Raw genomic sequence first — 22877 nt, forward strand, 5'->3', positions numbered from 1 at the left:
TGACAGTCAGGAAGGAGGCATCTCAGCTCCTACTCTCTGAGCAGGCGCTGACACACCACCTACCTGAAGGATCCCGCAGCCATCTTGGGACCGGGGGTCACCATGGAGACCATCAACACAACGCTATCATGCCCTGCGATGTCGCTGTCACTACTAACAGCGGCATCAAAGGGGTTAAACGCCCGCGATCGATGCTAGCATCGATCCTGGGTGGTGCTGCGGGGTGTCAGATCTCAAACAGAGCTGACACCCGCATGTGATCGCGGCGGTGCTCAGCGTGAGCCCGCCCAATCACCGCCCTGTACATGTACTGCTTCAGCAGTACATGTACGCCGCACGTTGGGAAAGGTTTAATGTTCTATCATTATCTGTTACTGACATTATCCGGTTCTGCCGTTCCAATTAGAGATGAGCGAACCCAAACTGTAAAGTTCGGGATTCGTACCGGAAACCTAGTGTCGAACTAGTGATGAACTCCTAACACAGACTTTTTACAGAAGTATGTTGTCGTGTTCAGGTTCGCATGCCAAATAAAGTTTGTTATAAGGCTGCTCAGCCAATCAACAAATGTTTAGGCTGTGAGCAATTCTGAAGCCATCACAGCCATGCCAAGCATTGGCATGACTTTCATTGACCAGCTTACCACGTGGCCTGGCCTGTATAAATGCCGGATGACGGCTGTTGCAGTCATTCTATGCTGACAAAGCCTGATGCAGTGTGCTGTAAGACAGCCTGGGGTCGAGCACCCATAAGACAGCCTGGTGTACAGTGACCTAATTTAGCCCGGTGCAGAGTACCTGTAATACAGCCTGGTGCACAGTGACTTAACGCAGCCTGGTGCAGACTATCTTAATGCAGCCTGGTGCAGAGCACCATAATACAGGCTGGTGCACAGTGACCTATTACAGCGTGGTGCAGGGTACCGTAATACAGCCTGGTGCACAGTGACCTAATGCAGCGAGGTGCAGAGTACCATAATACAGCCTGGTGCAGAGTACCGTAATACAGCCTGGTGCACAGTGACCTAGTGCAGCGAGGTGCTGAGTACCATAATACAGCCTGGTGCAGAGTACCGTAATACAGGCTAGTTCACAGTGACCTAATAAAGGCTGGTTCAGAGTACCATAATACAGGGTGGTGCCCAGTGACCTAATATAGCCTGGTGCAGAGTACCATAATATAGGCTGGTGCACAGTGACCTAATATAGCCTGGTGCAGAGTACCCGTCATACAGGCTGGTGCACAGTGACCTAATACCGGCTGGTGCAGAGTACCCTAACAGAGCCTGATGCGCCGCCATTCTGATCTGACTAGCGTAGGGACAGGACGCAGATCAAGTTAGAGACAATGTTGGGTTCTGTGTTTGTACTCTGTAAAACAGCCACTGTGTGTGTACTTTGAAAACAGCCTGTGTAGGTGTACTCTGCAAAACAGCCTCTACGTTTTATTTGTTTTTTTTAAATTTGGGGATGGCCCAAAACATTGGGAATGGCGAATAGAATAAATAAACTGCGGTGCAGTCTAACAATGGTTGGGTGCGGCTAGTATACCAAATGTAGCCAGGGGTTTGTATATACAGTGGTGGCCAAAGTATTGGCACCCCTGCAATTCTGTCAGATAATACTCAGTTTCTTCCTGAAAATGACTGCAATCACAAATTCTTTGGTATTATTATCTTCATTTAATTTGTCTTCAATGAAAAAACACAAAAAGAATTGTCCTAAAGCCAAATTGGATATAATTCCACACCAAACCTAAAAAAGGGGGTGGACAAAAGTATTGGCACTGTTTGAAAAATCATGTGATGCTTCTCTAATTCGTGTAATTAACAGCACCTGTAACTTACCTGTGGCACCTAACAGGTGTTGGCAATAACTAAATCAGACTTGCAGTCAGTTAACATGGATTAAAGTTGACTCATCCTCTGTCCTGTGTCCTTGTGTGTACCACATTGAGCATGGAGAAAAGAAAGAAGACCAAAGAACTCTCTGAGGACTTGAGAAACCAAATTGTGAGGAAGCATGAGCAATCTCAAGGCTACAAGTCCATCTCCAAAGACCTGAATGTTCCTGTGTCTTCCGTGCGCAGTGTCATCAAGAAGTTTAAAGCCCATGGCACTGTGGCTAACCTCCCTAGATGTGGATGGAAAAGAAAAATTGACGAGAGATTTCAACGCAAGATTGTGCGGATGGTGGATAAAGAACCTCGACTAACATCCAAACAAGTTCAAGCTGCCCTGCAGTCTGAGGGTACAACAGTGTCAACCCGTACTATCTGTCGGCGTCTGAATGAAAAGGGACTCTATGGTAGGATACCCAGGAAGACCCCACTTCTTACCCCGAGACATAAAAAAGCCAGGCTGGAGTTTGCCAAAACTTACCTGAGAAAGCCTAAAACGTTTTGGAAGAATGTTCTCTGGTCAGATGAGACAAAAGTAGAACTTTTTGGGAAAAAGCATCAACATAGAGTGTACAGAGAAAAAAAAGAGGCATTCAAAGAAAAGAACACGGTTTGGCTAAAGGTTGTGCAACCAAGTATTAGGCTGAGGGTGCCAATACTTTTGTCTGGCCCATTTTTGGAGTTTTGTGTGAAATGATCAATGATTTGATTTTTGCTTCTTTCTCTTTTGTGTTTTTTCCTTGCAAGCAAATTAAATGAAGATAATAAGACCAAAGAATTTGTGATTGCAATCATTTTCTGGAAGAAACTGAGTATTATCTGACAGAATTGCAGGGGTGCCAATACTTTTGGCCAACACTGTATAATCTACTACGAATATGCAGCGAACATGAGGTGTAAATCACTGGCGCACTTCTCCGGTTCTTGGTGACAGACCATTTTCTAAAAGCTCCCCTGATGAATCAAGTTTTTTGAGGAAACACATTGGGAGGATTTCAGAGGATAACCAATCCACTCTCTCTCTAATGTGGACAGAAGCACGGAGATGCGAGTTCCAATAGGACTATAGAGTAACTCGGTGAGATCAATCCTCTTTCAGGACAGTCATTCATTCATGCAACAAGACGTCCTATTTGATGTAGTATAAGCACTGTTGTACAGAGTTACAGTAGTATTATCTATACTTTTACTCATGTAACGCTTTTGATGAAGCTGCATCCTTGAGTTGAACACAGGTAGTTCAAGCTGTATAATTTAGTATGATGAGGCTGGGTTTTCCCTTACAATAACTCAGTCCTCTATGTATATCTTTGATTACTACCTATGTTAGTTCTTCTATTAACATAGTATGTACATAGCACCTGGGGTCTACCAGTGCGCTGTTCTGATCAAGGGAACTGAACAGGCCCGACATCAGCGTCTGGCGCACCCGGGCAACTGCTGGGGCCCTGAGCAGGCGGGGGCCCACTCGCTGCCGGACACCCCGGCGTGCTGTGGGACCCATGAGCGGAGGAGAGCGGTGCCAGCACCTGCACCCCTCCCCCCACTGCTTGCTCAGGACCCCGGCAGCTGGCAGAATACTTACCTTTCCCCGTGCCTCCGCAGCAGGTCCTGTATCTTCTGCGGCTGCTGCACTGTGACGTCTCAGGTCAGAGGGCGCGATGACGTCTTTCCCGCGCGCCCTCTGCTGAGCAGTGACAGCGCAGAGCGGGAAGACGGCGACGCGGCTGAGGAGTATTTGATTTTTACATTTTTTTTTTTTATGTATGGAGGCATGGGGCATAATATAGGGCACCTGCATCGGGCATTATATGGGGCACGTGCATGGGGCATTATATTGGGGCACAGGAGGCATGGGGCATTATATGGGCCACCTGCATAGGGCATTAGATGGGGCACCTGCATGGGGTATTATATGGGGGCCCAGGAGGCATGTGGCATTATATGAGGGCCCAACCTGCATGGGGCATTATATGGGGCACCAGCATGGGGCATTGGATGGGGCACCTGCATGGGGCATTAGATGGGGGTCCAGGAGGCATGGGACATTATATGGGGGCCCAGCCTGCATGGGTCATTATATGGGAGCCCAGCTTGCATGGGGCATTATATGGGGGCACAGCCTGCATGGAGCATTATATGGGAGCCAGTTTTCTGTATGGACCATTATATGGGGGTCAGTATTCTGTATGGAGCATTATATGGGGGACAGGCGTCAGCAGCCGGCGCACCCGGGCAAGTACCGGGGCCCTGAGCAGGCGGGGGGCCCACTCGCCATCGGGCACCCCGGTGCGCTGTGGGACCCATGAGCGGAGGAGAGCAGTGCCAGCACCCGCGCCCCCCTCTGCTTGCTCAGGGCCCCGGCACAATGCTTACCTCTCACCGTGCCTCCGCAGCAGGTCATGTATCTTCTGCGGGTGCTGCACTGTGACATCTCAGGTCAGAGGGCGCGATGACGTCTTTCCACCGCGCCCTCTGCTGAGCAGTCACAGCGCAGGGCGGAAGACGACAACGCAGCTGAGGAGTCCGGAGCAGCGACAGCAGGTGAGGAGTATTCGATTTTTTTTTTTTTTTTATGTATGGAGGCATAGGGCATAATATGGGGCATTATATGGAGCACGTGCATAGGGCATTATATGGAGCACCTGCATGGGGCATTATATGGGGGCACAGGAGGCATGGGGCATTATATGGGGCACAGGTGGCATGGGGCATTATATGGGGCACAGGTGGCATGGGGCATTATATGGGGCACCTGTATGGGGCATTATATGGGGGCCCAGGAGGCATCGGGCATTATATGGGGCACCAGCATGGGACATTAGATGCGGTGCCTGCATGGGGCATTAGACAGGGATCCAGGAGGCATGGGGCATTATATGGGGGCCAGTATTCTGTATGGATAGTTATATGGGGGCCAGTATTCTGTATGAAGCGTTATATGGGGGCCAGTATTCTGTATGGAGCGTTATATGGGGGCCAGTGTTCTGTATGGAGCGTTATATGGGGGCCAGTGTTCTGTATGGAGCATTATATGGAGTCCATTATTCTGTATGGAGCATTATATAGGGTCCATTATTCTGTATGGAGCAATATATGGGGCCCATAATACTGTATGAGGAGTAAGTGGTGCCCATAATACTGTATGAAGGACTTAGTGGTGCCCATAATACTGTATGGAGGACTATATTGTCCGGTCTGCACTGTACGCTGTGAGGTTTCGCCGGTTTCTGAGATGTTGTAGAATTTACAATAGATATCGCTCATGTAATGTAAGAAGTGAAATCTTTGGCATTGTTCTATATCTTTATTTCTCCGTCGTATCTGTGCATCATGAATCATGCTATGTGTTAAAGGGGCCCACTGAGACTTTTTCGCCCCGGGGCCCACAAAAACCTGGAGCCGGCCCTGGAACTGAATAATAGCTTACAATCACGCGGAGACAATAGCATACAATATATATTGTACATACTGATGCCACATAGTCTATTAATATCGGGAAGTCTTTCTGATTCGATATAGACTGACTAGGGCCAGTAAGCCAGTTTTCAGCTGTTACACATTTTTGGCCAATCTATATTTTGGCTACTGTGCCCTTAGCATTATTGTTTGAGATAGAGGGATCTCATATTGTTTTTTTTTGTGTTTGTTGTTTGTTCTGTATGGCACTGTTACTGCACCTTAGGTAATTTTAATGATATTTGAAATAAAAGTTATTTTTTAACAATACACCTGTGAAGATCTGAGGTTGTGGATTGTAAATAATCACCTAGGCAGGTTAACTATGCAACAATATTTAATTAATCACACCCATGGTAATACCGCAATTCCCGGTAAATGGCCAAAATACAGTTCTCTCAGTATTTAAGTTCCCAACCTGGAATCCATCAGTAGTTCCACTGGCTTTGTATCAGCCCATACTCAGTCTCGTAAACACCCAAGCAAAAAATATGAAACAGGTCCTAATTATTAAGCAACAACCAGAAGAAAAAAGACCCCTAAAAGATAACTTTTATTAATTAAATCTAAAAAGGACTGAAAGATCCATACACGAACAACAATGACACTCATAATAATGGAACATCAGAATCAGGTCTTATACCGACAGGAAGGAATACAGACTAATACTGTCCCTGTTTTGTCCCTGATTCTTCTGCCTTCCTGACAGCGGAGGTTGGCACCGTAATTTGTACTTTGTGGCGCCCCCGCTCCACGTCAGTGTCTCTTAAAAAAACACAATGGTGAAAAATGGTAGAAAAGAGTGAACGTATAGATTTAGAAGCCGATATTCATATAATTATAGAAAAGACTAAATCTGTTCAATGGGGCATATAACAGCGCCTGGAGACCTGAAAGCAAGATTTGTCTCAACATTGCTTAGATAAATCAATTCATAGGTAGATGTACTTTAGTGACTAGTATCATGATCCAATATACAACTATCTTGATTAATCTTGCTTATCTTAGCTATATACCAATAAATCTCCAGTGCGGGTTCCTCACAGATAGGTATCACTTATACAGCATAATGTTAGATCAATATTTTTCATCAGAGCAAAAAAATGATATACAGAAGGCTGTTTCGCACAGATGACTATAGGTTTTCAGCCCAAATTTAAACCAACAGTCTGAAAATTCATACAAACAGAAAATGGCACTTAAACATTAATAGTCCCCAATGAAAATGACACTTATCATTAGTAGTCCCTAGTCCCAACGCGTTTACCCCTAGTTTCCACCAGGGTTCATCAGGAGACTTGAGGAGGACATCAATCTCTCTCCTCAGATAGCCAGTCAGTGCTGCATACGCATGTTAAAAAGGGCTGGATGATTTAACACATAACACATAACATTGTGGGTTATAGTTAATTTAGTGACAAAATGTATAATTGGTCTGTTTTCACTAGCGGGAAAGGCAGCATTTTAAAGACCAGGAATTTTTAAATGCTGCCATTCAGGACCAGGTCTCGTGGGTGGGTAGGGGGGTACTTCCTCTTTCTCTCCACTGTTTGGGGGATGGACAGCTGAAGGCTTCCATGGGATGGTGTGGAGGTGCTTGGTGACACTGCTAGTGGTGTTGTCACATCCTCTCTTTGCGAGAGCCAGGTGGTCGTGATGCTTGGGAGCGGTAGGAAGAGACCGAGACCACAGCAAAAGAAGGAGCAGGAGGAGGGTCAGATCTTTCCTAGTTTTTCAGGTGTGTACTTCACTGCAACTCGTGCTTGGCATTCAGTTGCCTCGTCATTCAGGTGGTGCTCAGGGTGAGAACATTTATGCCACTCTTCAGTCTCTTGACGACACTGTGTGCAAACTACCCTTGTCTTGTTGCCAGCACATTGCCTGAAGAAATGCCACACCAGGGAGCGCCTTTGAGCTGGCTTTGGTGTGCTCAGTTTGTCGGCACGGCGGGTAGTTGCAGCCTATGTACCGGCTAGGGGGCGGCCGCTGTGCTTTTGCACCCTGCTCCCTCTTTTTTCTGTGCAGCTGGGCAGCATGACCATCTCCTCTTCCTCCAAGCTGCCAAGCCCAATCGGATGGCCTTGACTCCATGTGGGGTCTAGGACTTCATGATCTCCATCGCACCTCTCCAATCTGTCCTTCACTCTGCTGACGGATTCATCCACCTCTCTACTTGCTTCTACTCTCTACTCCTCCACTTCACCCCTCTGCAAATCTCTTCATTGGCTTCCAATTCCACAATGTATCAACTTCAAGCTACTAACACTGACCTATAAAGCCGTCCATAATTTGTGTCCCCCATATATCTCTGAACTAATCTCCTGATATCTCCCACCACGTAAGCTCCGGTCCTCCCACATCTTCCTTCTCTTCTCCACAATCATACGTTCCTCATTCAATAACCTGCAAGACTTCTCCCTAGTATCCCCCATCCTCTGGAATTCTGTGCCCCAACACGTCCGCTTATCCTTTACATTCGGAACTTTCAAGCGGAACCTGAGAACCCATCTCTTCATAACAGCTTACAACCTGCAATCACCCCGCTGCCACCTCACCACTATTAGTGCTGCCGCCTCACCAACACCGGAGCTGCTTCAACCGCTGAACCTGTGAAGGTTTCACCAATTTAAGATACACTAGCTAACTGCTCTCCTCTAAATTGAAGATGTCCGAGAGCATGCAGAGAAGCTAATTAACCAAATCTGCTAATCTGGTTGAAAAACTTCACTCAGAGACTGAACCACGCAAATGGCATACTTTATTACGTAGACATGGGGTTAAATAGCATTCTCCTTCTAGGTGGGATTAGTAAAATTTATTGCTCTTTTCTGATAACTCGGCATGCTGTAATTTGTTCGTCCATGTATCTTTTGACCTCAGTAATGCCTTAGGAATTCCGATGGGAGGGGTGAGTTTGCCTCTCAGCGCCATCTTTGCCAACTCGACATGAATCTCTCTGTTATCAGCCGTGCACATGCATACGTCATTCCCAGGAAATCATTTAGTTGTTCGTATCTACAATAAGAATAGAAGGTATTGGTTATATATTCATTAACTATTAACATAATCCATGTGCATATACACATTTGCATACATACATACACATAGATTATTCCATCATCTCTATATTGATTCACACTGATTAGGTAATCTATTAAAAGAAACTAATTGATTTTCTATAATATCTATATTTTACCTTGAGAGACCCCCCTAAAATCAATTATTTGCTTTTAATATCCATATGCTAAAAATCAGAGGGGGAGAAGAATTGACCCTATGTTAAGGCTATTCTGGAACCCTACGATGAGACGGGCGCCCCGTCCCTTTTAGACCCACCGACGTTCCTAAATCTAACTCATACGAAGACCTACAGGAAAGGGATGGAGACCCTAAAAGATCTAGTGACCGGGTAATTGAGGGCCACCCCTAACACAGAAATATGGATATTAACTTTACAAACTCATTTACTTCTGGTAATCTCTCTGGTACAACACTTTTGTTCTAAGGAGAACTGTTTGTTCATAGATTTTGAGAGCCTTAGTAACTTTCCCTGTGGGGCCGGTATTTTCTGGGATATACGTACAAAATGCTCACCTATCATTTTGCATACCCATCCTTCTCTGCAAGTAACATATCCAGAGCTATTCTATTTTGGAAAGCCATGGTAGATGTGGGTGCTAGTTGGTCAGCTATCCCTTGTAAGGCATCTTTGGTGTAATTGAGAAATCTTTGTTGGTTATAATATATGTAATTTATCCAATCTACGTTCTTGTTAATGGTTATTATGGGTATTATGGACTCAAATACCACCTTCACTTGGTCTCAGGCCTTGAATTCGTCTGGCACCCCCCTAAACACTCCGAGGACATCAATATATGTGGGTCAAAACTGCCTTTGGGGTTAACTTCTCTCTTGGCCCTGTATGTGCCTGCAAACGCAGCCTTTATTTCCTTTTTGGATTCCTGGGACTCAGATATAAGGTAAACAGACATTATTGCTTTAGTTAAGGCACATTCCTCAGTCCATTTGGCCTCCAGTCTAATCCTAATCTTCATGTCACCACATTCAAGGAAGTGTTGTACCAGAAAACTGGAATATCATTCTCTTTAGTAATAATTGCTTGGAATGCATGTGTTACCGTAACAAAGGCTTCCCCCCAGCTCCTGTCATCAGACAAAGGAACATCAGGGTTGTGGGTCTGAGACCACCTTCTTGCAATGGGATGTGTGGACCCATGATGTTCGGCCTTCGACCTTCACAGCCGTAGGTGATGTAAGCAACACTTGGTAGGGCCCTTCAAATCTGGCATCCAGTGTGCCTCGCACGTGATTCTTTATCCAGACAAAATCTCCAGGCTGGATGCTGTGAGTACCTGGTTCAAGATCTGAGTCTGGAATAGAAGAGTACACTGGAGCATGTGTTAGTTTTAACTCTTTAGCAAGTCCGACAACAAAATTCACAAGCTTGTCATTCCCTGAACTAAGCTGCTCTGGATAATATCGACCCATTCTAGGTGGCCCCCCAAACAAGATCTCATATGGTGTGAGCCCTGTGGGTTGTCTCGGGGTATTTCGGACTGAGTATAGGGAAATAGGCAGCACCTCTGGCCATGGAAGTGACAATTCTTTACTGGCTTTAAGAATTTTTTTTTTTTTAAGTGCCATTCATCCTTTCAACTTTGCCATTACTTTGAGGATGATAAGGAGTATGCTGGCCCACATCCGCCCCAATCATCTCCCAGATTGATTTGGTAACTTCTGCAGTGAAGGCGGGTCCTTGATCACTTTCAATCACTTCTGGAATCCCGAATCTGCAGATAAGTTCTGCCAGAAGCCTTTTCACTGTAGTTCTAGCAGTCATGTTGGCTACTAGGTATGCTTCTGTCTGGCCGGAAAACACCACCACCAGTACATATTCATATCTTCCACTCCTGGGTAATTGCATATGATCAATTTGGATTCTCTGGAAAGGATACTGTGACTTTGCCAGTTTCTTCTTTGGCACATGTTCTGCTCTTCCAGGATTACAAGTGTTACAAATCTCACAGCTCCTAGTATAGTTTGTAGCAAGAACTGAGATCTTGGGTGCAATATAGAGTTTATTGATAGCTGAAATCATCTGATTCTTCCCTCTATGTAACTTTCCATGAGCCCACTGAGCCACTGCAGGATACAGTGCTCTTGGCAGACATATTCTTCTTCCCACTCTCCAGATTCCGTCATTACAAAACGTTCCTCCCCGTCCGATCCATCCTTGTTTTCCTTCTTCCGTTACCGCATTCTGCCGGTCCACTTATGTCCTGTGTGTCGGATTCTCTTCCAGTCTTTGCTCCTCTTCATCTTCCTCCTCTTCTTCTTCCAACCCCAAATTTCTCATTCCCATTTCTTCCTCATCCCCTTGTTGTTTCTGACTTCTGGTAAGCACAAACACCTCCTTAGCCCCCGACACCCCTGCTTCCTCTGGAAATATTGGTTCCATAGCTGCTGCTTTTGCTGTAATGTCAGTCAGATGATTCCCCTTGGCTTCCTCTGAATTCAGTTTCCCATGAACCTTAATTTTGATCACAGCCACTTGCCTAGGTAACTTCAGAGCTTCTAGCAGACTTCTCACTGCCGCTGCATTACGGATTGAAGCTCCACTGGCTGTCTTGTAGCCCCTCAGGGCCCATATCAGGCCAAAGTCGTGGGCAATCCCGAATCCGTACCTCGAGTCCATGTAGATATTGGCCACTCGACTCTCTGCACACTTGCAGGCTTCGGTCAGAGCATACATTTTGGCCTCTTGAGCTGACATATAAGATGGCAGTGGTCCAGCAGAAACAACCGTTGGTGGGGACACCACCGCATATCTGGTATGGTAAGTTCCATATTCATCTGCGTATCTGGACCCATCAGTATACAGTATCAGATCCGCTTCAGGCAGTGGATGCTCAGAGACAGTAGGTAGGTGAGAGGTTTCTGCCTTCATGACCTCAAGGCAATCATGGTCACTCGAATCTGGTATTCATGGCCTTCTGAGGACCCCCCTAAGCCTTCAGGGCAGTCCCCCCTTGACAGAGGAAGCAGAGTGGAGGGGTTCAAGACAGTACATCACCGAAGAGCTATATTTTCTGGTAAAAGGAGCTCGCTTTGGATTCTGACACGACGTTGCATAGATAGATGGTTGTGCTGGGTTTGTGCAAGGATGGCTTTCAAATCATGAGGGGCTAATATAGTTGTAGGATGGCCAAGTACAACATCTGCTGTTCTGCGGAGGAGTTCTGTAGCTGTCAGCACTGCTTTGAGCTGTTTGCGCCACTGGATACAATTTACTGGAATAATATCCGATGGGTCTCATGTGGCCTCCATGTTTTTGTGCCAGAACTCCTGAGGCATGGCCACACGCTTCAGAGACAAATAGAAAGAATGGAAATTCATAATTGGGAATCCCCAGTGCAGGGGCTGAAATGATGAGTTCTTTCAACTGGTCCATTGCATCTTCACCTTCTTGATCAAAATGCAGGTCAAGTTCAGAAGAGTGGACCCGATCATATAGAGATTGCATGAGAGCTGACACATTAGGGATCCACTGCCTGCAGTATGTGACCATTCCCAGGAAAGCTTGGAGTTGTTTGACAGTTCTCGGGTACGGGATGTCACGGATGGCAGTTTTCCGCTCTTCGGTGAGATGCTTGGTACCTTGGGATATGCAATGACCCAAAAACACAACTTTGGTACAACACCATTGTAGCTTTCCCAGAGTAACTTTGCATCCGATGGTGGCCAGAAATTGGAGCAAAGAATAGCTGAACCTGTGGCAAGTTTGGTCGTCGGGACAACAGAGGAGTAGATCATCGACATATTGTATCAATGTGACTTCAGGGTTCTCACTCTTCCAGGGTTGGAGACAGGTAGTTAAGGCCAGTGTGAAGTGATGAGGGGAGTTCTGAGCTCCCTGAGGCATAACGGTCCAGGTGTACTGTACTCCTCTGTGCATAAAAGCAAAAAGATACTGACAGTCTGGATGCAGAGGCACACTGAAGAAGGCGTTTGCCAAGTCGATTACTGTAAAATGCGTTGCCTCAGGGGGAATTTCACTGAGTAATGTATGTGGATTTGGCACCACTGGGGTTTCCAGGATTGTAACTGCATTCACAGCTCTCGGATCTTGCACCATCCTGAATTTATCCGGTTCTCCTCTTGCAGTTTTCTTCTTCACTGGAGGCAATGGAGTATTAGCAGGAGAAACACAGGGAATTAATGCTCCTTTCCTGAGTAATTCTTGGATCTGGGCATCTAATGACGCTTCTTGGGCTGCTTTCAGTGGGTACTGTGGTAGTCTGGGAATCCGTGCACCTTCATTCAGGAAAACTTTGACTGGCGGGACAGGCAGCCGACCTACATCATCAGGACCTTGAGACTAGAGTTCAGGTGGTATGCCGTCAAGATAATGCTGTGGTATGGCGGTTGTTGCAAATTGGATGACACACAATGGGAGGGCATGTACCTTTGCTTGTTCCTCTAATAATAATGGAGTAGAGACATCTAGATGCATTCCATTCTCATCATATGATATCTGAGCATTTAACTTCTGGAGTAGATTTGCTCCCAACAAATTAAGTGGGCAGGTGTCTGAAATGAGCAATCTGGCCAGCAGCTTCTGTTCTTTCCCAATAGGCAATGGAAATGTTAGTCGGGATGAGTGTGGTTTTCAATCCACTCCCACACATGAAAGGAAATCATCAGATATAAGCGATTCATAGGGAAAATCTCTTGACTGTATTACTGATCTGGCTGCACCCGTGTCCACTAGGAGAGGTAAAGTTCTGTCCTTTACATCAATTTTGACAGTAGAAATCAGTCCAGATTTAGTGGGGGCGTTTTTAACTGAGGTCAAGGTGAGCACGGGTTTGTCACTGTCCTATGCGGGGTAATTCTGGTCTTCCCCCGCAAACCGGCGTGGTGGGTCCCTGTTATTTTGGTACATCTGTTGCAGTGGCCGGTCTCTGTAATTCTGCACAAGTTCTCTTGGCAATGTCTCATACTCTCTCTGTGGTGGCTGCCGTGATGGCTGTCTATACTCTTGGCGGGAGTACAGTGGATTTCCTTGGTAGCTTGGAGAATCTCTTCTTTCAAATTGCAGGGTGTAGGAGAGTGGCATTGAGCCATAGAAAGGATCCCCTCTATTCTCCGGACATCCTCTTCTGAAATGTCCTGGTTGATTACAACAGTAACAGATTGGTTCCCTTAGTCTTAAACTCGGTCCTATACATTTTTTGAGGACCCATCAATTGTGGAGTTGAGGGGTATAGTTGTTGTGGGTATCCTGGGGGATATGGCAACTGTTCTTGTTGATTATCTGCAGGTTGATAGACTGCTAGAACAGCTGGAGCAGGAGCAGGAACAGGAGTCGGTGTAGGTGCTGGAGTAGGCTCTGGAGCAGGCCTTGGTACAGCATTCAATTGTTTCTCTATAGCTTTAGCAATGAGGAGTGCCTTTCTCGGGGACATGTCTAAGTATTCTGGCCTGGAGTCTGTAAGTTTTGCTGAGATTTCCTCTCTGAGTCCCCTAACAAATGAAGTGACTAGCAGATTCTGTTGGATCCTCTGACCTTCATCGAACCCTTGATCCTTGAACAGAGTATAGATTCTGGTGTAAAATTTTTTGACATTCTCCCCTGATTCTTGAGTACAGTCTGATACACTGGTCTGATACACAGTCTGATACACTTTCTTTAACTATATAAGCAGTATAAACGGTATATAAACAGTATAAACAGTCTGATACACTTTCTTTAACTATATAAACAGTAAAAGGATTAAAACTGATGGCGTTGGCCCATTGAAAAATAACCTGGGTAAAATCATAGAGGGCAATGAGGGTAAAGCAAACCTACTCAATAGCTTCTTCTCCACTGTTTTCACAAAAGAAAACAATTTATCGGAGGAAATGCAGAGTGATAAAGTAAACCCTCCGCTAAATATCACCCACCTAACCCAGGAGGAAGTTCAGAAACGCCTAAATAATATCAAAATAGATAAGTCACCAGGCCCAGATGACATACACCCCCGGGTACTAAAAGAATTAAGTAATGTGATAGACAGGCCACTGTATCTTATATTCAAGCACTCTTTATGGACAGGGACTGTCCCACTAGACTGGTGCCAAGCAAATGTGGTACCAATATTCAAAAAGGGGTCTAAAAGTGACCCTGGGAACTATAGACCAGTAAGCTTAACGTCTGTTGTGGGTAAATTGTTTGAAGGATTTCTTAGAGATGCTATTGTAGAATATCTTAATGATAATAACTGTCTAACTCAATATCAACATGGATTCATGAGAGATCGCTCCTGCCAAACAAACCTGATCGCCTTCTACGAGGAGGTGAGCTCACAGCTGGACCGGGGAGAGTCAGTGGATGTTGTATACCTTGACTTCTCCAAAGCGTTTGATACTGTGCCACACAAAAGGTTGATATATAAAATGAGAATGCTTGGTCTGGGGGATAATGTGTGCAAGTGGGTAAATAGCTGGCTGAGTGATAGAAAGCAGAGGGTGGTTATCAATGGAGTAAGCTCAGGGTGTGTCAGGGTTACTAGCGGGGTGCCTCAAGGGTCTGTCTTGGGCCCTATATTATTTAATATATTTATTAATGATCTAGTGGAAGGGTTGCATAGTAAAATAGCAATATTTGCAGATGATACTAAACTTTGTAAAGTAGTTAATACAGATGAGGATAGGGCACAGCTACAGGAGGATTTAGATAAATTGGGGAGTTGGGCCAAAAAATGGCAAATGGGGTTCAATGCCGATAAATGTAAGGTCATGCACATGGGAAAGAAAAACAGCAGTCACCCATACATATTAAATGGGAAACCGTTGGGGAAATCTGACATGGAGAAGGACCTGGGCGTCTTGGTTAATAGCAAATTAAATTGGAGTGCCCAGTGTCAGGCAGCAGCTGCGAAGGCAAATAGAGTCATGGCATGCATCAGAAGAGGAATAGGGGCATATGATGAGAACATTGTTCTTCCTCTGTATAAAGCGCTGGTAAGGCCGCACTTAGAATATTGTGCACAGTTCTGGGCTCCGGTGCTCAGGAAAGACATATTGGAGCTAGAGAGGGTACAAAGGAGGGCGACTAAGGTAATAAAGGGAATGGAGGGACTAGAATACCCAGAGAGGTTGTCAAAATTAGGCCTATTTACATTGGAAAAGAGAAGGCTTAGGGGAGACCTCATAAACATGTATAAATACATCAGGGGGCAGTACAGAGATCTCTCACATGACCTGTTTATACCAAGGATGGTGACAAAGACGAGGGGGCACACTATGCGTCTGGAGGAAAGGAGGTTCCTGCACCAGCATAGAAGGGGATTCTTTACGGTCAGAGCAGTGAGACTCTGGAACTCTCTGGGAGAGGAAGTGGTGATGTCCAACTCACTTAATGAGTTCAAGAGAGGCCTGGATGCCTTTCTTGAGAACAATAAAATTACATCTTATGCTTAGTTAATTAATCCAGGGATTTAATCTGACTGCCAGATTGGTGTCGGGAAGTGAATTTTTCCTCAATGATGTAAATTGGCCTATACCGCATGGTATAGGAATAGCGGAATAGCTGCAGTGCACAAGAAATAGGCTGAACTGGATGGACGCTTGTCTTTTTTCAGCCTTATAAACTATGTAACTATGTAACTATGTATGAGTCTGTGAGCTGCTCCTTGGCCCATTGCTGAAGTTGTTCACTAAAAATTCCTCCTGATTGGTAAGTCTCCTTGTCTGTCACTTGGCTGTCATTCAGAGCTACTTGAATTATTGGCCAGAAGGCATCTCTCGCTTTAATGCTAGTGATTTCATGAAGATCTTTCCAAGTGGCTGAATAAGTTTGTTGAATTTGTCTGATTCTTCTGTAGAACGCCATAGGGTGTCTGTCTGGGTCAGGTAGTTGACTAATCACTCGATAAACTTGCGAAGGTGTGAATGCCTCATATCTATTATGGTAATCTGGCACTGGAGATTCTGACTGAGAAGATGTTGAGGGAGATACTGGCAACACAGCAGCAGGAGGTGGGCTTGTTTGTCTAGGAAATAGTTCATTTGGGTTATCTTCTGAGGTCATCTGGCGGCTGAGTGGGTCTGATCTAGCTGTGACCCTTTCCACAGCTCGGGTGAGAATTTGAGATTTATGATAGTCATTGCTGATTAGTCTTACCTCCTTCAACATAGTTAGTCATCTATACTCCCATATAGCTTGTACTATCGCTTGGGCACAGGCTTGCATAGGAAATCCATACATTCCAGAATTTATAGCGGGAAGAGCAATAGAAGTAAGGTTCCTTGTTCCAGCATATATCAGAATATTGTTGATTGTAGCTCTAAGTTGTGACACACACTGATCATGATGATCTTCGTCATACACACTCTGGGTGTAGTGTGTATTGCGGCCTGTATTCCGGGTGTGCCAAGATGGCCGCCACCGGAAGGAAGCACACTACAGGACGGGTGCGCCAAGATGGCCGCCACCGAAAGGGACATCTGGTCAGAGGCCGGAGGTGATGCAATGGGTGTGGTAACATGGCCGCTGCAGGAAGGGTTAGAACTTTGGGCGAACATAGGTATAACAGATGAGGATGGGGCACTAGGAGTGGCTTGGATAGTAGCAAGGGGTGGGCCTCCTGGACGGGGTGCGTGACATGCAACACAGTAATCTGCTGACAATGGATTCTGCTGGCCACAAATAGAACACCCCCAACAATTCATTGAGCCGCCATTATAGGACGGTGGCGGAGGCATGGTGGGGAGGGGAGGAACAGTGTGAGGTCTGGCACATGTTGCCCCGCATGCAAGACAAGTATCTCTATTATCAGGATTCTGCTGACTGCAATTTGTACAGGTCCATCCCCCCCGTCTGCCATTATCGGGCGGTGGCTGGAGAGCAGTATCTTTGTAATACACATAACATAGCGTCTTTCCCTTATTGTCTGTATTTTCTTCCTCCATCCACCCTTCTTTTGACAAATTCTCTGCTGTTCTATACCAAGCCAAGGCTGTTTGTAACAATCCTTTATCTTCTAGCTTGCCTTTTTCTTTTTCATAATTTCTTGCCATTCTAACAGCTGTAACCGGCCCTTATCTGGTAGCTCGCATATTTTAGTTAACTGTTTAAGTTTCTGCACATACTTTTTCCCTTGTTTCGATAAACTCAGCGCAGCCTTTTTCCACATGTATTCACTTTGCAACGACCCATTATCCAGTTTTCCCCTGTTTTCTCAAATTGCTGCTTTCAACATCTCTCTACTGTAATCTATCCCCCGGGTACAACCCACACAATGACATTACCTTTTAGTTTTCTCTACATATTTCCTTCCTTCTCTTCTAGCAACTATATCTTTGGGGTCCTGTCGCTCCTGATTGAGCGACCCCTGCGACACAAGCAATGTCTTTAGTTTTTTCATGATTTTGGCTCCAGGCGTTCCGTCCCCTTAGACTTATGATCAGACGAAGCAGCTGATACACAAGTAGAATTGTAACAAGTCCCTACACTCCCTAACAAGCACTGAATTGATTCTTTTACGACTTAATGAAGCACTGAACACCCCGCGCACCCGCGTCCTAGTGACGTCTTAATATATGACTTAACGATGCAGTTGGCTCCCCGCGTATTCCATGTCTTAATAGAGGGTTGGTTAACCCCGCGTGCCCGCGTCCTAATGACGTCTTAATACACGACTTATCAGTAACTTCACTCCCCGCGTGTCCCATGACTTAATACACGACTTCATAGAGGATTGGTCTGCCCCGAGCATCCGCGTCCTAATGACGACTTAATACACGACTTATCAGCAACAACGTCACTCCCCGCGTGCCCGCGTTATAAACAAAGAAATTTTCCTAAATTCTCAAGTGTATACGTGTACGCCCCTGCGTACAAAGATCGTTCTAATGGGACGGGACCCCTGATATACCACAGAGCAGCAGTTAGTCAGGAGCGACTACAAACCAGAGTTCTTGGAATCACACAGCGGGGACCCGCCCAGTCGCACGGGACTGTCCCTAAGGGCCAATCTAGACACCACAAACTCACCAGAGACTGCTCAAAATACAAGTAAATACTACGGATTCATTAAATCTGCAGACTTACCTTATTCAGTGATGAGAGTTAATCATGCTCTCGCTTTGAGCAGTCCCGGCTCATCCGTAGGTGGTCCGGTGATGGGCACCCCGAGACCTAGAGTTCCCCTCGAGTGTGATCCGAGTCACGGCATCATTTGTGAAGGTTTTCACCAATTTAAGATACACTAGGTAACTGCTCTCCTCTAAATTAAAGATGTCCGAGTGCATGCAGCGAAGCTAATTAACCAAATCTGCTAATCTGGTTGAAAAACTTCACTCAGAGACTGAACCACGCAAATGGCATACTCTATTACGTAGACATGGGGTTAAATAGCATTCTCCTTCTAGGTGGGATTAGTAAAATTTATTGCTCTTTTCTGATAACTCGGCATGCTGTAATTTGTTCGTCCATGTATCTTTTGACCTCAGTAACGCCTTAGGAATTCCGATGGGAGGGGTGAGTTCGTCTCTCAGCGCCATCTTTGCCAACTCGACATGAATCTCTCTGTTATCAGCCGTGCACATGCATACGTCATTCCCAGGAAATCATTTAGTTGTTCATATCTACAATAAGAATAGAAGGTATTGGTTATATATTCATTAACTATTAACATAATCCATGTGCATATACACATTTGCATACATACATACACATAGATTATTCCATCATCTCTATATTGATTCACACTGATTAGGTAATCTATTAAAAGAAAGTAATTGATTTTCTATAATATGTATATATTTTACCTTGACAAACCTACTGTCTCCTTACCCATTATCCTGTAGAATGTAAGGCCTCAAGGCTAGGGTTCTCTCCCTTCTTTACCTTTCTGTCACTATTAGTTTGTTCATTGTAATTTTTATTTGTGTTTTTTATGTAAGCCCTCCTCATTTACATTACCATGAAATCACTGGTGCTATAAAAATAAAAAGAATCCCAGGCATGATCTTCCACCCACTCCTCAACCTTGCACTCCTTGCCAGTCTGCACACAACAAAAAGCCACAGCAGTTGTCACCTGTGTTTCGTCATCATTATCAGAGATGTGCTGCAGTGGTCCGCGGACCATTTGCACTACTTCTACCACATGTTCATCGTTAAACAGAACAAGTGGTTGGGCATCAGTGCACTCAATCTCTTCCACATGTGGGGCCAGGCCAGGTAGATGTCCCACGGAACTACAACCAGTGGAGTCATCAAAAAGCAAAACTATATGTTTAGGAGTTGGGGAGCAGAATAGCGCAATAAGGTCTTACCCGGAATAAATCAGCATAAATAAATAAAAAGGTTGTGTTATCCTGATTAAGTTGTGACCACAAAACAATGTATAAGTATAGAAACTCCAGCTGCTGCATATCCACAAGTCATCCAACTAATACAATGGACTTGGGAAAGGAAACGTGGATATTCCGTGCAAATGATGAGTAGATTAAAGATCCAAACCACAATTATGCAAATTCCTGGCTTTGGCTCTTTAACCCCTTAAGGACAGAGCCACTTTGTAGGTTAATGACCAGGCCTCATTTTTTAAATTTGACCACTGTCACCTTATGAAGTAATAACTCTGGAACACTTCAACGGATCCCCCTGATTCTGAGATTGTTTTTTCGTGACATAGTGTACTTAATGAAAGTGGTAAAAGTTTTTCGATAAGACTTGCATTTGTGAAAAAAATTGGAAATATGGCAAAAATTTAGCAAATTTCACAATTTTCAAAATTTTAATTTTTATGCCCTTAAACCAGAGAGTTATGGCACACAAAATAGTTAATAAATAACATTTCCCACATGTCTGCTTTACATCAGCACAATTTTTAAAACATAATTTTTTTTGTTTGGAAGTTATAAGGGTTAAAAGTTGACCAACGATTTCTCATTTTTCCAACAAAATTTTCAAAACCATTTTTTTTAGGGACCACATCACATTTGAAGTGACTTTGAGGGGTCTATATGACACAAAAAATACCCAAAAGAGACACCATTCTAAAAACTGCACCCCTCAAGGTGCTCAAAACCACATGCAAGAAGTTTATTAACTCTTCAGGTGCTTCACAGGAACTGAAGCAATGTGGCAGGAAAAAATGAACATTTAACATTTTTTCACAAAAATGTTACTTTAGACCCATTTTTTTATTTTCACAAGGGTATCAGGAGAAAATGGACCTCAAAATTTGTTGTGCAATTTCTCCTGAATACACCAATACCCCATATATGAGGGAAAACCACTGTTTGGGCGCACGGTAGGGCTCAGGTGGCAAGGAGCACTGTTTGACTTTTTGAATGCAAAATTGTCTGGAATCGAGAGCGGGCGCCATGTTGCGTTTGGAGTGCCCTTGATGTGCCTAAATAGTGGAAACATACCACAAGTGACCCCATTTTGGAAACTAGACCCCTCAAGGAACATACTTAGATGTGTGGTGAACACATTGAACCCCCAGGTGCTTCACAGAAGTTTATAACATAGAGCTGTGAAAATAAAAAATCATTTTTTTTCCACAAAAATGATCTTTAAGTTCCAAATTTTGCATTTTCATAAGGGTAACAAGAGAAAATGGACTTCAAAAGTTGTTATGCAATTTCACCTGAGTTCGCCAATACACAATGTGTGGTCGAAAACTACTTTTGAGGCACAGTGCAAAGCTCAGACGGGAAGAAGCGCCATATTGGAGTTCAGATTATGCTGGACTGGTATGATGGTGCCATGTCATATTGGCAGAGCCCATGAGGTGCCAAAACAGCAGAATCCCCCATAAGTGACCCCATTTTACAAACTACACCTCTCAATGAATTCATCTAGGTATACAGTGATCATATTGACACCACAGATAAAATAATTACTTTTTTACCACAAATATTTTGTTTTAGCCCCAGATTTTACATCTTCACATGGGGAAATTGGTAAAGAAATGGCACCAAAGTGTGTCACATCATTTCTGCTGAACGTGGCAATACCTCACATGTGATTGTACAGTACTGCTTAGCCATATGGTGTGACTCGGTAGGAACGGAGCGCTATTTGCCTCCTGGTGTGCAGATTTTCCTAGAATAGTATGCGGGCTCCATATACAGAGCCCCTAAGTGCTAGAAGAGCAAAATCCCCCCTCAAGTGACCCCATTTTGGAAATCATACCCCTGCCAAACAGTGGACGCTAAATGTGGTTTAGACACACTGTGGGGCTCAGAAGGGATTGGGATTTGGGAGCACAGAATTTGCTGAATTTCTTTTGGGGGGGTGGACGAGTAGCCATTTCGCTTTTCCAGAGCCTTTGTACTAACAGTAATGTGGAAACCCCCTATATTTCCATTAACACATGACAGACCTGAGTGGGGGCTTTTTATGTGAAGTTTTTATTGGGAACATTTTACATACCATTTTAGATCACATTTATGCAGCGTTTCTACCCTGAGCACTTACTTTGGGGTTTCCATCTAAATCTCTGAATGACGTGATTCAGATGAAACCCCCAATGGATCCATTCACTATAATGAAATTCATCAACAGTACGTTATATCCGCGTTTCCTTCCCAAGTCCAAAAAACAGAAGTGACTGCTGCATGACTTGTGGCTCAGACTGCTTGCCTGATTTGCAAGGGGATGAGGTGGAAGAAAAATGCCCATGAGCTCTGTAGGTGCAATCTCTGCGCTTTCAGCAATGGACTGGATGGAGGAGCTGGAGGCACTCTCCGCCATCCAACCTAAAGCCGCCTACTTGTACAAGCCTCACCTTTCGTCCAGTAGTACTTGAGCCTACGAAATTAAGTAGAACGTCCTGTGTGCACCAGAGGAAGGTGTTTCATTAGACAACATCCTCTCCCTGCAGCAGCTACACCACCACCACCAGCAGCAACACGGCCACGTCCCCTATTTGATGTTCTCCTCAGCCTGCATACAGAGAGAGTGTGGCCATCAGATATTACACTGCCTGTATGCAGAGTGCCCCCACAGAGCCTGTTTTTAGTGTACTCACCCCGCCCCCCAAAAAAACAAGCAAAACACAAAAACAGTGTTGGCTACCTCCGCCTCTTCCACATCTTCCTCCTCCTCAACCTCCTCCACTTGGACCTCCGCCTCCTGATTCAAGATTTTTTTTTTTATTCTATGTTATTTTAAGTCAATTTCCTATCCACATTTGTTTGCAAGGCAATTGTCCTGCTCTTACTGCCATTTACCTTCCCTTTGCAGCCCCATACCCCTTGCTACGACCATTTTACAGCACCAAGGTTAGGGTCCCCATTGACTTCTATTGGGTTTGGGCTCAATTTCTGATTCCTGAACCAAACTTTGAACTACAGTTCGGCTGAACCTGACTAACCCGAACATCCACGGGTCCGCTCATCCCTAGTCCCGATCTCTTCTTCTGGAATATTTAATAAAGATTTACAGTACATATTTTAGGTTTTTCCTTTTAGATTCGTTCTGTGTTTTTGA

The 22877-nt window shown here is 44.8% G+C and overlaps 1 pseudogene; it reads left to right on the top strand.

Annotated features, from left to right (window-relative positions):
- The window catches only part of LOC141271448 (uncharacterized), a 305103-nt pseudogene that overhangs the window by 130526 nt on the left and 151700 nt on the right, over positions 1–22877 (top strand).

Source organism: Phyllobates terribilis, unplaced genomic scaffold (genome assembly GCF_046119375.1).
Source record: "Phyllobates terribilis strain yellow unplaced genomic scaffold, ASM4611937v1 Scaffold_5__5_contigs__length_657084704, whole genome shotgun sequence".
Taxonomy (NCBI): Eukaryota; Metazoa; Chordata; class Amphibia; order Anura; family Dendrobatidae; genus Phyllobates; species Phyllobates terribilis.